The following is a 12,726-nucleotide window of genomic DNA, read 5'->3' on the forward strand; positions in this document are numbered from 1 at the left end:
TTTATGAGTTTAGAGCGCGCACTTGTAATAAATTAAGGTTAGGATTTATTTCTAACCAGTTGATTTATTTATGTAGCTGAAGACTGCTAGGTATTCACTTTTGTCAGTTTAATTGTATTATTTTACTAATGATTGTGAATGCTTTAGTTGATGTGTAGAGATAGCAGCAGTGGGCAGAGGAAAGCATTGGAGTCTAGCGAGTATTCGACCTTTGGATTATATTTTGATAGGCGCCACGCCTATATTTTGTCATGTCTATTGAGGCATTGATTAGTGATTATTATTTTGTATGCGCCTATGCGCACGGATATGTTATTTCTATTTGGACATTGAGATTGGGCGTGCCAGACTCTATGGGCACCGTCCATTAGCTTTATTTCCTATTTTTGTAAAAGGCAAACTCAAAAGCTAAAAGCTTGTCATATTTTTGTAAATTGGGCTATTATTGAGCATGAAGATGGAAATATACATAAAATACATGCTTTGTGAAACGCTCACACAAGGCATGGGGGAAGATTGAACCCAATTGGTCTCTTGCTTCTTGTCGTTCATGCTTTTACATTGTTTTTTGTGCAAAAAGGTAGAGTTCATTGTTCTTGGGGACCTTCCGGGATTCACTACGTGAGCATACAGCGACCGATCTACGCACCATACCCCCTCCTCGTGGTTAATCCCTTAACGATTCCTTGCCTTTCCAAAATACCCTTGGGACTTGGTTTCTCCCCTACTCGAAAAAGAGAAGAAGAGTATTGACGTGCAAGGGAGCAACGGTGGAATTCTAAAAAGGAGTGTAAAGCTGCTTCCACGTTCGAAGGACTACAACTGCGATGCCTCCTAAGAAAGTCCAAGGAGTAGCTGCGGGAGGGTCATCTCCCGGTATCCATGTGGATATCTCACCCCAAACGTAGGTTTTTCCTCTTAATTTTATATCGGGTGTAATTCAATCGTACAAGTTGAATTGTTAAGGATAAGATATATTTTGTCCTAGTTATTCACGACGAAGGAATTTAGTTTAATGGAACATGCAAAATAAATAAAGTATAAACATATTTTTTCTTCAAATAGCATTATGCATTGAAATGAATTATGAGCAAGATTATTTACCCACTAAAGTAGTATACTTTGGTTAAGCCTAGAAGGTATAAAACTGCATCTTGCACTATTAACCCCTATTCCTTTTTACAACAAATCATCATGGAAAGTGCAAATCATGAAAGGATTCTTGCGATGCTTAAACTCTAGGAAGATATCATTGCTAACTGCATAACTTAGCAAGGGAAAGATTGCTTATTTAGCATGAGTTAGTTTGCAAAGAAAAGGGAAGATTAGTTGGATTTAACCTAACCTCAAATCGATGAAGTATAAGATTGAAAAGTCAATCGACACGTGGATAACAAATCATACGGAAGTAATCTCAAAATTACCTTCTAGAGTTAACCAAATTAAAATGCTGCGAAATATTCGTTGGGAATGAATTAAAATTCCAAGAAACGTCTATACCTTAAATACTTGTCCACATTCCCTGAATATAGGATCAGTAAATTGTAACCGAAAAAAAAGAACTAGGGTTTGTCCTTGAGTTTCTTAAAAGAAAATAATAAAGCTAGGAAACCCTAGGTCTAACAAACGTCAGCTTAAAGAAACTGAAACGGATTGTTTCATAATTCCATTATCGCATAGTACGATGCAGGACTTGCGCGGCAAGTACAAAGTCATATGGTCTTGTGATTGATTCACAAGAAGAAAGGCTAAATTTCCGCAACAAGGATGGCGGATCCTTACGCAAGTTATCTTGCAAGAGGATGTATACCTTGATATCTTTCTGAGTAAGGAAGGTTAAAAAAACCAAAAACTTAAGTATCCAATGAACGTTAGGGTTTGACCAAGCTGGGTTAATAGGGTACGCCCTAACCCAGAATATAAGGGATCTTGCCAAGTTGCAAGACACCCCGGATCGAGTGCTGGATGCATTCGAAAGGAAAGATTCCTTCCTTAGCAGTTTGCCAATAACAAAATCGATCAATGGAAATGTTTGTGCTTGCTAGAGATTTTAGAGCACTGTTTAACTTGTTTGACCAATGAATTACAAAATAAATAAGTATATATACTTTAGATTGAAGGCCTGAAGGGAGTGGCAGCTTCAGTTACCCCCGACTGCTTGTCTGACCCTAACCAAGGGGGTTGTTGACCGCGCCGAGAACTGGACCGAACCCGCCATGAGAGGTCTCTCCATTGAGCGCTACTTGGAGCAGGAGGACACTGGGGTGCTAGGGGGGGCTCTGGCTATAAATCCCTTGCCTTCCGGGTCTTGCACAAGAGGCTAACGTGACTCGGGATTGGATCTCAAGGCCCGCATACTAGTCTACGGGCGGAAACTTGGAATAGTGATCCCTTTTGGATCGCTGGATAGCCTTCGGGCGGATTGTGGATAAGCCTACGGGCAAAAACTTTGTATTTCAAAGATAAATATAATGATCTGTAAATAAAGAACTTGTCTGAGATTGTTTTTCTATGTCAAGTGATAAGATTACATGAAGGAACCAGTGCTTAACGTGTTAATTAAAGAAGCTGATTATTACATGTCCAACTAATGTGTTAGTTAATTACATAATTAAAACAACTCGAAAAAAGTGCGGAGGATGGGCCATAGGTCCCTATGGATGGGTGGTCCCGATTGGTCGGGAACTTTTCTCAAACTACGAGGAACAACAGGATGGTCATCAAAAGACACGAATAACAAAAGCGTTGACCTAGAGTTATGTCTTACCCGATTTACGTTGTTTTAGGGGAACGGAATGGGACTATGCCTTATGGGGCAGAGAAGTTGAGCTTTGCATCCCTCTCGTTTTCCATTCTCCTTGAACCAAGTGCAGCATGAATCCGCTTCGGACCTGGCGTTTCTGAGTAAAATAGTTCGCTTGGGTCTGATGCTAGTTGCTGTTAGGAAATGACCAATCAGGAAAACCCTAATTCAGGTCGATCCTAAGTGGGAACACCCAGAATACTTCCGCTACGTGGCAAACGCATAATGCCCTAGATTACAAATCCCGTAACATTTCATGGGAGTGCCAGGCGAAGCTTTCTAAACATCCTCTCTGATGGACTGCTAAGACGTGTCCTGGATGAGACTAGTGGATACATTACAATTGGTATCAGAGCTAACCAACAACGGAATTGTTTTTATGAAATCTCAATGAAATGAAGTAAAGCAATTGTTGTTGTCCAAACATTTCCTTACCTTCAATGTTGTCTTGCAGAATTACGAAGCGTGGAACAAGTTCTTGGTATTTCGAGTCATGTTTAGGATTGCAATGCATTCTCCGCTTTATAGACAAAGAATTGGGATGATGAACATCATGGAGCAGATCTATAATCCATCACCTTTGTACATGGAGCGAAGATGGACGGGTGCTTCAGGAATCTACTATATAGCCGCCCACCGGTTTGCTTATCTACAGACCAACCTAAAGAGGATCAAGTGGTTGGAAGACCTGAAAGTCGTGAAGCTGTTCGTTTTCGTGGAAGCTCACGTAAATTCAACTTTACATATTCGAGGTCATAGGGTTGAGATGAACTCATATGTATATGAGGAAGTAACCCGTGTAATTCCCGCCACGACAGGATTAAAGTGTTGGGCCGCCATGAGAAGTATGGATTCCAACGGAAAGGATATCCTGAACTTCAAATGACTTATCGATTCCTAAAGATCCATGACCCAAAACCTTACTATTACACAGTTCCTGTAGATAAATGCAATACAATGTTGTTCTCCCCAGACTAAATGTAACAATTGTCTTATCATCGCATGAAACGTTGTATTCGAAAGGGCTGTGCCCATATAAATACAAATAAAGACTTTTTTTTATCAATGTCTGGCTGTGCATAAGAGTTGATAAAAATTTAAGTAGCTACATTGTTTATGAGACAGCTGAATTAAAGATGTAATATAAGCTAACGTTGATTATCATATAATAACGTTAAGAAAACCTTTATTCATGCATAACCCCAAGTACAGGTTCCTAATTTGCCACCCGAGTTTGACGGGAGAGGCAGATTCATCCAAGCTGATGCTAAAATTTGAATTGAATCCATGGAGGATTACTTCGAAGCAGCCGGTACTGCAACCATCAATCAAGCTATGCTCGCCAAGTTAAAACTCACCGGCGAAGCCAGACTTTGGTGGAAGCAATGGTGCAGGGATCAAGGGATTGCAGAGGGATCCGTTACTTGGGAGAAGCTAAAGAAAGCCGTGCAGGGAAGATACTTACCACCTGCATATCGCACGCAGAAAATGAATGAGTTCTACGAGCTAAAATATCTAGGACTCACTCTTGACGCATACTACTCTAAATTCATCTTACTTTTAAAGTATGCACCATAGATGGACATGACACAGCAGGTGTCCAAATTTTTTGCAGGTTTAAATCCACCAGTAAATACCCCTCTCGAATCTATGCATCCATTAGATCTTTAGGATGCACTCATTCGAGCGGCGCCTATAATTCAGGAGGTGCAAGGTAGACCAAGGGGTAACAAAACTTGGTCTTATAATGACCCGAACAGAGGAGCATTCAGGCCTCAAATGAAGAGAGTTCAAGGTCATAATCAGGGACAAAGAAAGAAAGCAAGGACGAATAACATCAACAACTTTGTTCCTACTTAAAGTAATGGCCAAAACCTCCATTGTTTCCACTGCCACGAACCCGGTCACTTCAAGAGGCAATGTCCCAAGCTTGGTGGAGGACATCGTCAAGCGCCTTTCCAAGGAATAGGCCATGGTCAAGGAGCCGCTACCCGAGAAAGAGGAAGAACCGCCTGCATTGCCAATAGGCAAATGTGCAAAGAAGGAGAAGAAGAAGATCCGACCATGGAAGCAGAATTCGAAAAAGTGACAGTCCATGCCGCTTTACACAAGAAAGGGCCGAATCGCCAATTCTCGGTGATTCAGACACCGTCGGACTATCAAGGTAAATATTTCAAGACCTTGATTGATTGTGGCAGTACACATTCCTTTATCTCACCAACATGTGCAAAAAGATTAGGAATAGCCACAGTAGAAGCACCTACCCTGCTTGTGGAATTGGCAAATGGTCGTGAGGTTACTTGTACCAGGCAAACTGCTAAGGTGGAATTCTTTCTAGGAGGAAAGAATACTTTGGTCAAATTCAAAGTCATGAATTTAGGTATCCATGAGTGTCTACTTGGAATGGATTGGCTTAAGCCTAACAATGCCCACATTCACTGTGGGAAGGGTCAAGTTTCCTTTCGAAGCTCTGAAAGGGAATTAGTCACAATTCAAGGTGAGGCAGGAATGCCAAGAATCCAATTGCCCAAAGTATCTTGGATCATAAAAGGAGTCAGAAAAGGATTACCTATTTACTTGATCAAACTCAACAAATTAGATCAAAAGCAAGAGTCTCATGAAGGACCTTCTTGGCTAAAGGAATACTCGGACGTATTCCCTGAAGAGTTGACTAAACTTCCGCCTCAAAGAGAAGTGGATCATGAGATTAGGTTAGTACTTGGAGCTGCGCCCATTGCAAAGAGACCTTATAGAATGTCCATACTAGAAGCAATTGAGCTGAAGGAACAACTCAAGCAACTATTAGATCAGGGATACATCCGGCCTAGCAATTCACCATGGGGAGCTCTAGTACTATTCCAAAAAAAGAAATATGGGACACTCCGACTATTTATTGATTATCGAGGATTGAATCAATCAATAGTCAAGAACAAGTATTCTACTCCTAGAAAAGATGAGCTTCTTGATCGTCTTCAGGGTGCAAAAATCTTCTCCAAGATTGATCTCAGGTCAGGTTACTATCAGATAAGGATCAAGGAAGAAGATACCCCAAAAATGGCCTTCAATACAAGATATGGGCACTTTGAATTCCTAGTTATGTCATTCGAGCGTACGAATGCACCTGCCACCTTCAATAGGTTAATGCACGATATCTTTAGGCCATATCTTGATGATTTCATGCTTGTCTTCTTCGATGACACTTTAGTCTATTCTAAACAGGAAGAGGATCATGAACCTCAACTTCGGATTGTCCTTGAGACAATGAGGTCACATAAGCTATATGCTAAAATGAAGAAGTGTGCATTCTTCAAGCGTCAGATTGAATATCTAGGATTCATAGTATCAACAGAAGGAATCTCAATGGACCCAGCCAAGGTCAGAGATGTACTTGAGTGGCCAACACCACTATCTGTCAAAGAGATACGTAGCTTTCTTAGATTGACAAGATGGTATAGGGTCTTCATAAAAAACTATGCTTTGATTGCAGCACCTCTGATGGACTTACTGAAGAAGCAAGCTTCCATTGCATGGTCAACTCCCAAACAAAATAGCTTCGACAGATTGAAGCAAAGTTTGGTATCAACACCTATTCTAAAACTTCCAGACCTCAATAAGGAGTTCGAGGTAGTAACTAATGCTAGCATTCTTGCCTTGGGGTGTGTACTTATGCAGGAAGGTCATCTAGTAGCGTACTTTTCAAGGAAATTGAAGAGTCATGAAAGGAATTATGCTACGCATGATCTGGAATCGCTAGCTATCATCCATGCTCTAAAGCTTTGGAGACACTACCTGTTGGGTAACAAGTTTACTCTAGTAACCGACCATAAGAGTCTCAAATGGATCTTTACCCAGAACGAGCTCAACATGCGGCAATGTCAGTGGATTGAAGTGTTGGAGGAATATGACTTTGAAATCAGTACAGACCAGGGAAAGAGAATGTAGTTGCTGATGCACTTAGTCGCAAGGCATTCCTAAATTCCCTAATCTTGCAGAATCCATCAACAGCTAGATCTCTAGCTACAAAAGTATCTATGCCAAACAACCCTATACTTGAGTTGGTTTACCCAGAAGAATCTTTAGTGATCGTGATTCTCTCTTCACAATACACTTCTGGAGAGCTATCTTTGAAGCTATTGGGACTCAACTCTGTTTTAGCACCGCTTACCATCCCCAAATGGATGGCCAAACAGAACGAGTAAATCAAGTCATCGAGGATATACTTAGGGCATACTGTTGTCGTGAGCCGAGGAGGTGGATTCAATACTTGCCTTTGGTTGAATTTGCCTACAATGCTTCTTACCAGCAAAGCATTCAGATGACCCCTTTTCAAGCATTATATTGTCATGATTGCAGAAGTCCCCTAAAATTTTATGATCCAACCCTAAGGGTTGAAGCTTCAAGGCTAATGTTAGAAGACATGGGTGACCAAGTAAATTCAATAAGGTAGGGCATCCAAGCTGCCAAGGATAGACAGAAGGCATACGCGGATTTTAAGCGTCAAGATAGAATCTTCGAAGAAGGAGACGTGGTCTTCATTCACGTACACCCTAAGAAGAGTTCCTTATCCTTAGGGGATTGCAAGAAGCTAAGTCCAAGGTATTGTGGGCCATATAAGATCCTCAAATGCCTAGGACCTAATTCTTATAAACTGCAACTCCCGGAGAACCTAAAGGTTCACAATGTATTCCATATCAGCCTATTGAAGAAGTATGTACCTAATCCTAACCATGTACTTGATGACCAACAAATTGTAATGCCTAGTCAAGGAGTCCTTGAACTAAGGCCTGATAGGATCTTAGATGTTAGGGAGAGACAATTAAGATCCAGAACCTTGAGAGAATGCCTCGTCCAGTGGAAAGACTATCCCGAACAGGATGCCACTTGGATAGATGAAGGCACACTCAACCATCAATATCCCCAGTTTATCTCGAGATGAGGACATCTCGATTCCTCTAAGGGGGAGAGAATGTAATATATCAAATAAAATAAAAGTAAATTCTTTTCCCCTCCTTATCCCCCAGCTGACGTTGCACTGGAGGGGAAGGAGGACACGGAATGCAGCACGTTGGCGCCCATGTAGGTGCTGGGGCCATGCCTGCTGCCATGTAAGAGAGGGAGGATTCCCCCTCCCCTCCTATTTAAACCAGGCCGTGAGGGACTGAAGGGCAAAAATTGGAAAGGACTCGCTGTCGCCCTGCAACTAGTGGAAGGAGGGAGGAACAAGCCGCCTCGTCGCCACTCTGCCCTGACAAGGGCTGTTGAACTGCCGCTGAGCCAGGACGGCATCATCTTGCCGTCAATCCGTGCCGCCCACAGCTGATGGCCGTCACCGTCATGGCGTCAATCTCCCTCTCATGGCCACATGTGAAGCTTAGAAGCTTCTAAAAAGAAGCTTCTAATTTCACCCTTCACCTTTCCCCTTGGCTTGGAACTTACCCCCCCCAGTGTTAAAATCATTAGGCCTTTATAAGTCCTTTTTTTTCCCCGGCCGTGCTTAAAACCTTAAGCCCCCATTCCCTTGACCTCAAATTTACATCCCCCCGTTTCTGAACCCCCTTTCTGATGGGTGTTAGAACCCCCATATTTTACTCATTAAGCCTTTTCCTTAGGCCTTAAAGACCCTTTTCCTCCCCGGATGTAACCCCCTATAAGCCCCTTTTATTTGGGCTTCAAAACTATTCACCCCCCTTTCCCCCCCCCCCCCGGTTAACCCCTATAAGCCCTTTCTCTTGGACCTTGGAACCCACGCTCCCCTTCCGTATTTTTTTAAAATCCCCATGGATGCCGATAGAAGCTATAGAGCTCATCGAAAGATTGACTTCCATAATATGTGTCGAAAAATATTTCAAGTTGTGGCTCACAAGAACATATTGATAAATTAAAACCAATGAATAAGAACTGAATAACTACCTCATATTAACACTCTATGGTAAGTTCTTTTGTGTAGCCATTACAATACATGAAAATAACAATCACTATAGGCAAGGGCTTACCAACCATGACAGGCATCACGGCATGCTTATGACACTAGTTAGGTAGACAATGCAGTAGGCAAAGAGAGTCTCCAACATTGATGAAGTTCACCCATAGGCCTTATAACTAGAGCTTACTAATTGAAGGGCCATACCATTGATTGAGGAAAACATCAAAGAGATTAGATAAGTGTCGATTTATGAGGGATGAAATCAATGAGTACATGGGGTTGTAGTGTGGAGGACAAAGAAGAGGTCAATGTTGAGGGTCAAGGCTACTAAAGACTATAATTATGTCGAGGGAAACTAGCCTAGCATGAACTCAACCCTTCTTTTTGATTGTGCTTCCTCCTTTCTTCCTATTCATCCAATTGTTGAGATGCCATTTCCATAGATATATATATATATATATATATATATATAGAGAGAGAGAGAGAGAGAGAGAATCACTTACATCTACACTAGAGACACATTGTTACATAGAATATCACGTAATATCTAGTCTCATATACATATATTTTATATTTTGTTTCTTTTAACATGAGAGATATAATTCTTTGTAAGTATTGGTGAGATCTCTAAATAGGCACACGAGAAATTGTACTTGCTATTGAAAAAATAATTAAATAATCAAATATGCACATTGCAAAGTATACAAGATCCCATACCAAGATGCATTGCCACACTTTATCTGGCATACAACCTTCCTCAACTCCATCATCTTCTTCAACACATGTCAAAGCAATAAAAGGAACCAAGTTATCCTCAACATTTGTTTAATACTTGGGTTCTGTAAGATTACACAACACAGTATCATTACATCACATTTAATGTTTCACATGCAATTCATAGTAGACAAGAAAGACCACCCTTGAGGGTTTACAGAAGTCCAAAGATGTATAGCTTCCAATACTCTCACTCGTGTCTGCCACTACATAGATACTTTAGTCCTTTCACCTCCAACAACAACTTGTAGGGAGAGTCATAAATAAATTAGAAGCTACAGAATAAAAAAGTAAATGCATTAAACCAAATCTAAGCTTACTTCATTAGATGACCTTGTCAATACAATGCCAAGCTATGTGTGTTGTTGTAGAAAGTGCATTAACTTTAGCACATTTAATAATAATCCCTTCAAATCCTGGAGGTAAGTCATATTCCCTAACATGACCTTTTACATGTGAAGGTTTCCTCTAAAAGATCTTCTTGGAATATTGTGCCAATCTACTAGGTAAGATTGGATCATCTTTCATTGTGAAAAACCAAAAATGAAATGAACAAAAAGAACTTTAGAAATGGTCAAATTTTATCTTAACTTTAAGGCATTCATCAACACAAGAAAGCATTTCACACATTTTATGAAGCACAATCTGTTCAGGATTGCTCCAAGGAGAGGAGGGAGGATATGCGCATTTGAGAGAGAGAGAGAGAGAGAGAGAGAGAGAGAGAGAGAGAGAGAGAGAGAGAGAGAGAGAGAGAGAGAGAATGGCTCAAAGGGATGATCTTAGTCTGCAACTTGAAGCTTCATTATTTATAGAGGTTTGAAACTTTAGGCAGCCTGGTGCATGTTTTGTGGGAGAGTGATACCGATGCCATGGTGACTTTAGGCTTCAAGTATGGAGAGAGAGAGAGAGAGAGAGAGAGAGAGAGAGAGAGAGAGTGTGTGTGTGTGTGTGTGTGTGTGTGTGTGTGTGTGAATATGCATACACTTATGTTTGAGAAAGAGAGAGTAGCATGAAAATATGTGTGTTTCAATCTCATTTTAAATGTTGTAATTATAAAATAATGGAAAAGGTATTACAGCCAAGACACACATAGGTCAATTGGCATGTGCAAGTTATGAAAGTGCCCATTGACATCCACATGTCCAATAACTCTCTAAACTTTAACCCCACAAAATAAGGAACCTCAACTAGTGGGTTTACTCTATTGACTCTCCAAACATGGAAGTTTGTTGAGCATTGGATTGTCTCTCTCCTTTGATTGTAGTTTCTATCTCATCTATGTAGCACATCAAGTTCCGCGTCCACTATCAACTCTACCTACACGTGGCTATCGCCTCATTGTTGTGCAACATGTTCAATGTAATATTTCCACGTACCGTACCATAAATATTAACTTTCCGTATACCGTGTAAACCCTGTGCAAAGGGTATCTCTCGCATTTGGATTATGGGCCGCGTAATGTGTGAACCGCACGAGGAAAATAGGATCCTCTGCGAGTGGTAAAATGACCCGGGGAATAAAAACCGCAAGCCGTACGGAAACACCCTCTTGGGAGGGGCAATTCAATTAATTAAAGGCAAATTTTTTTATGTATTTATCCCTTTCCCCCAGCCGATGCATGGCTGGAGGAAAGGGAGTGTGTGGGGGGGGATGGGAAAGAGGGGTTTGCATGGGGGAGTTCCCCACGTGGGTGGAGACCCCTTCCCCACCCCCACGGCCTATAAAAACACCCCCTTCATGGGGGTGTGCTTAGAGGAGGGGGAGAAGACTCTGTGGAGAGGGAGAGCCGCCAGTTGCTGAAGATCGCCGCCACCCAGCTCAGCCGCCAGACCGCCAGGCCGCCAGCCGTTGCCGCCGCCAGCAGTTGGTTCGCCGCCTCGCCACGGTCCTCAGTCGCTGCCGCCCAGCTCCGCTCCCCATCCGCCGTGCTGCCGCTGCAGTCGCCAGGCCGCCAGGCCATCGCCACGTCTCCACGGCCCTGCCCACGTGCCCAGAAGCTCCTTTGGAAGCTTCTTTAGAAGCTTCCATAGGGGGGGCCTCCCTAAAGGCCTTTCCCACGACCCTAAATCTTTTGCCCCCATTCCAAGGCAATTTCCCACCATTTTGGCCCAAAGGCCTTTCCCACGGCCATTTTTCCAACTTCCCTAAAGGGATTTTTATTCCACCCATTTCCAAAGGTTCCGTCCCATCCCAATTCCGGGAAAAGGCCTTCCTATTCCTCCCTGGAACGTCTAAGAAGAGACGGCGGAGTCTCAAAGACCACCGCAAGATCCATCGAGTGATCTCCGCAAGAAGGGATAAGCCGCAAGCCGTCCAATTACCACGCCGATTCGAATTCGTGGAGAGTCCTAAGCTTTTGTCGCAAGCTCTATCCCGAAGAGGAACCCAACCGCATACAAGCACAAAGGCAGATCGGGAGTCGAATTTACTACTACGATGGCTCCTAAAAGATCCCAGGAGGCAGCCGCGGGAGGTTCGACTCCAAACGTGCAAGTGGACATCACTCCGACTCCACAAGTCCAGGTTCTTCGTGTTAATTCCGCATAAGGAAATGATTAGGCGCGCTTAGGAAGGGAAATTCAAGTTACGTTTAAATTAAAAGCATTGAAAGAAATGCATCTTTTTGAGCATTATGAAAGATTGAACGGTTAGGGAATTAGATGCATGTAGATGGTATTTTTAAAGGTAAGAATCTAATCCTAAGCAAGAAGACGAAGTTTATATGTGCATTAGTTGCCATCCTAGATATGATGAATTAAGCGTATATGCACATTATGATTTCATAGGGAAAGTCTAGCACCATAAGGTTTCATTCGGAAAGAATTAATAGGATACTAAAGTGAACTTATAACTTGCAAAATAGTTATAAGATGGAATAGAATAACACTAATTTCGCTTGAGTATCATCAACAACTTAGTGGCTAGGAGAATGTTAGGAATTGCATAGTCGTCATGAGAAAAAGGTCAATCATTAAGAGCCGTAATTAGGTGTAAATGCATAAAATGAAAAAGGCTAAACAACAAGGTTGTAGGTACGACTATTGATGTAAGACCTAGAAGGTCCTAGGAAAAGCTGTAGCTAGATTATCGTGCACCAAGGAAAGATTGCATGGTTCGCCAATGCATAAGTTTCGAAAGCATAGACTACAAAGTAGTAGGCATGATTAATTGGTAAACCCTAGGGAGACTTAGGAAAGTTAGCGTACAGATTAGTAAGTAATTTTAC

Source organism: Lygodium microphyllum, chromosome 10 (assembly GCF_053477565.2).
Source record: "Lygodium microphyllum isolate KBCC chromosome 10, Lygodium_microphyllum_v1.1.10, whole genome shotgun sequence".
Classification (NCBI taxonomy): Eukaryota; Viridiplantae; Streptophyta; class Polypodiopsida; order Schizaeales; family Lygodiaceae; genus Lygodium; species Lygodium microphyllum.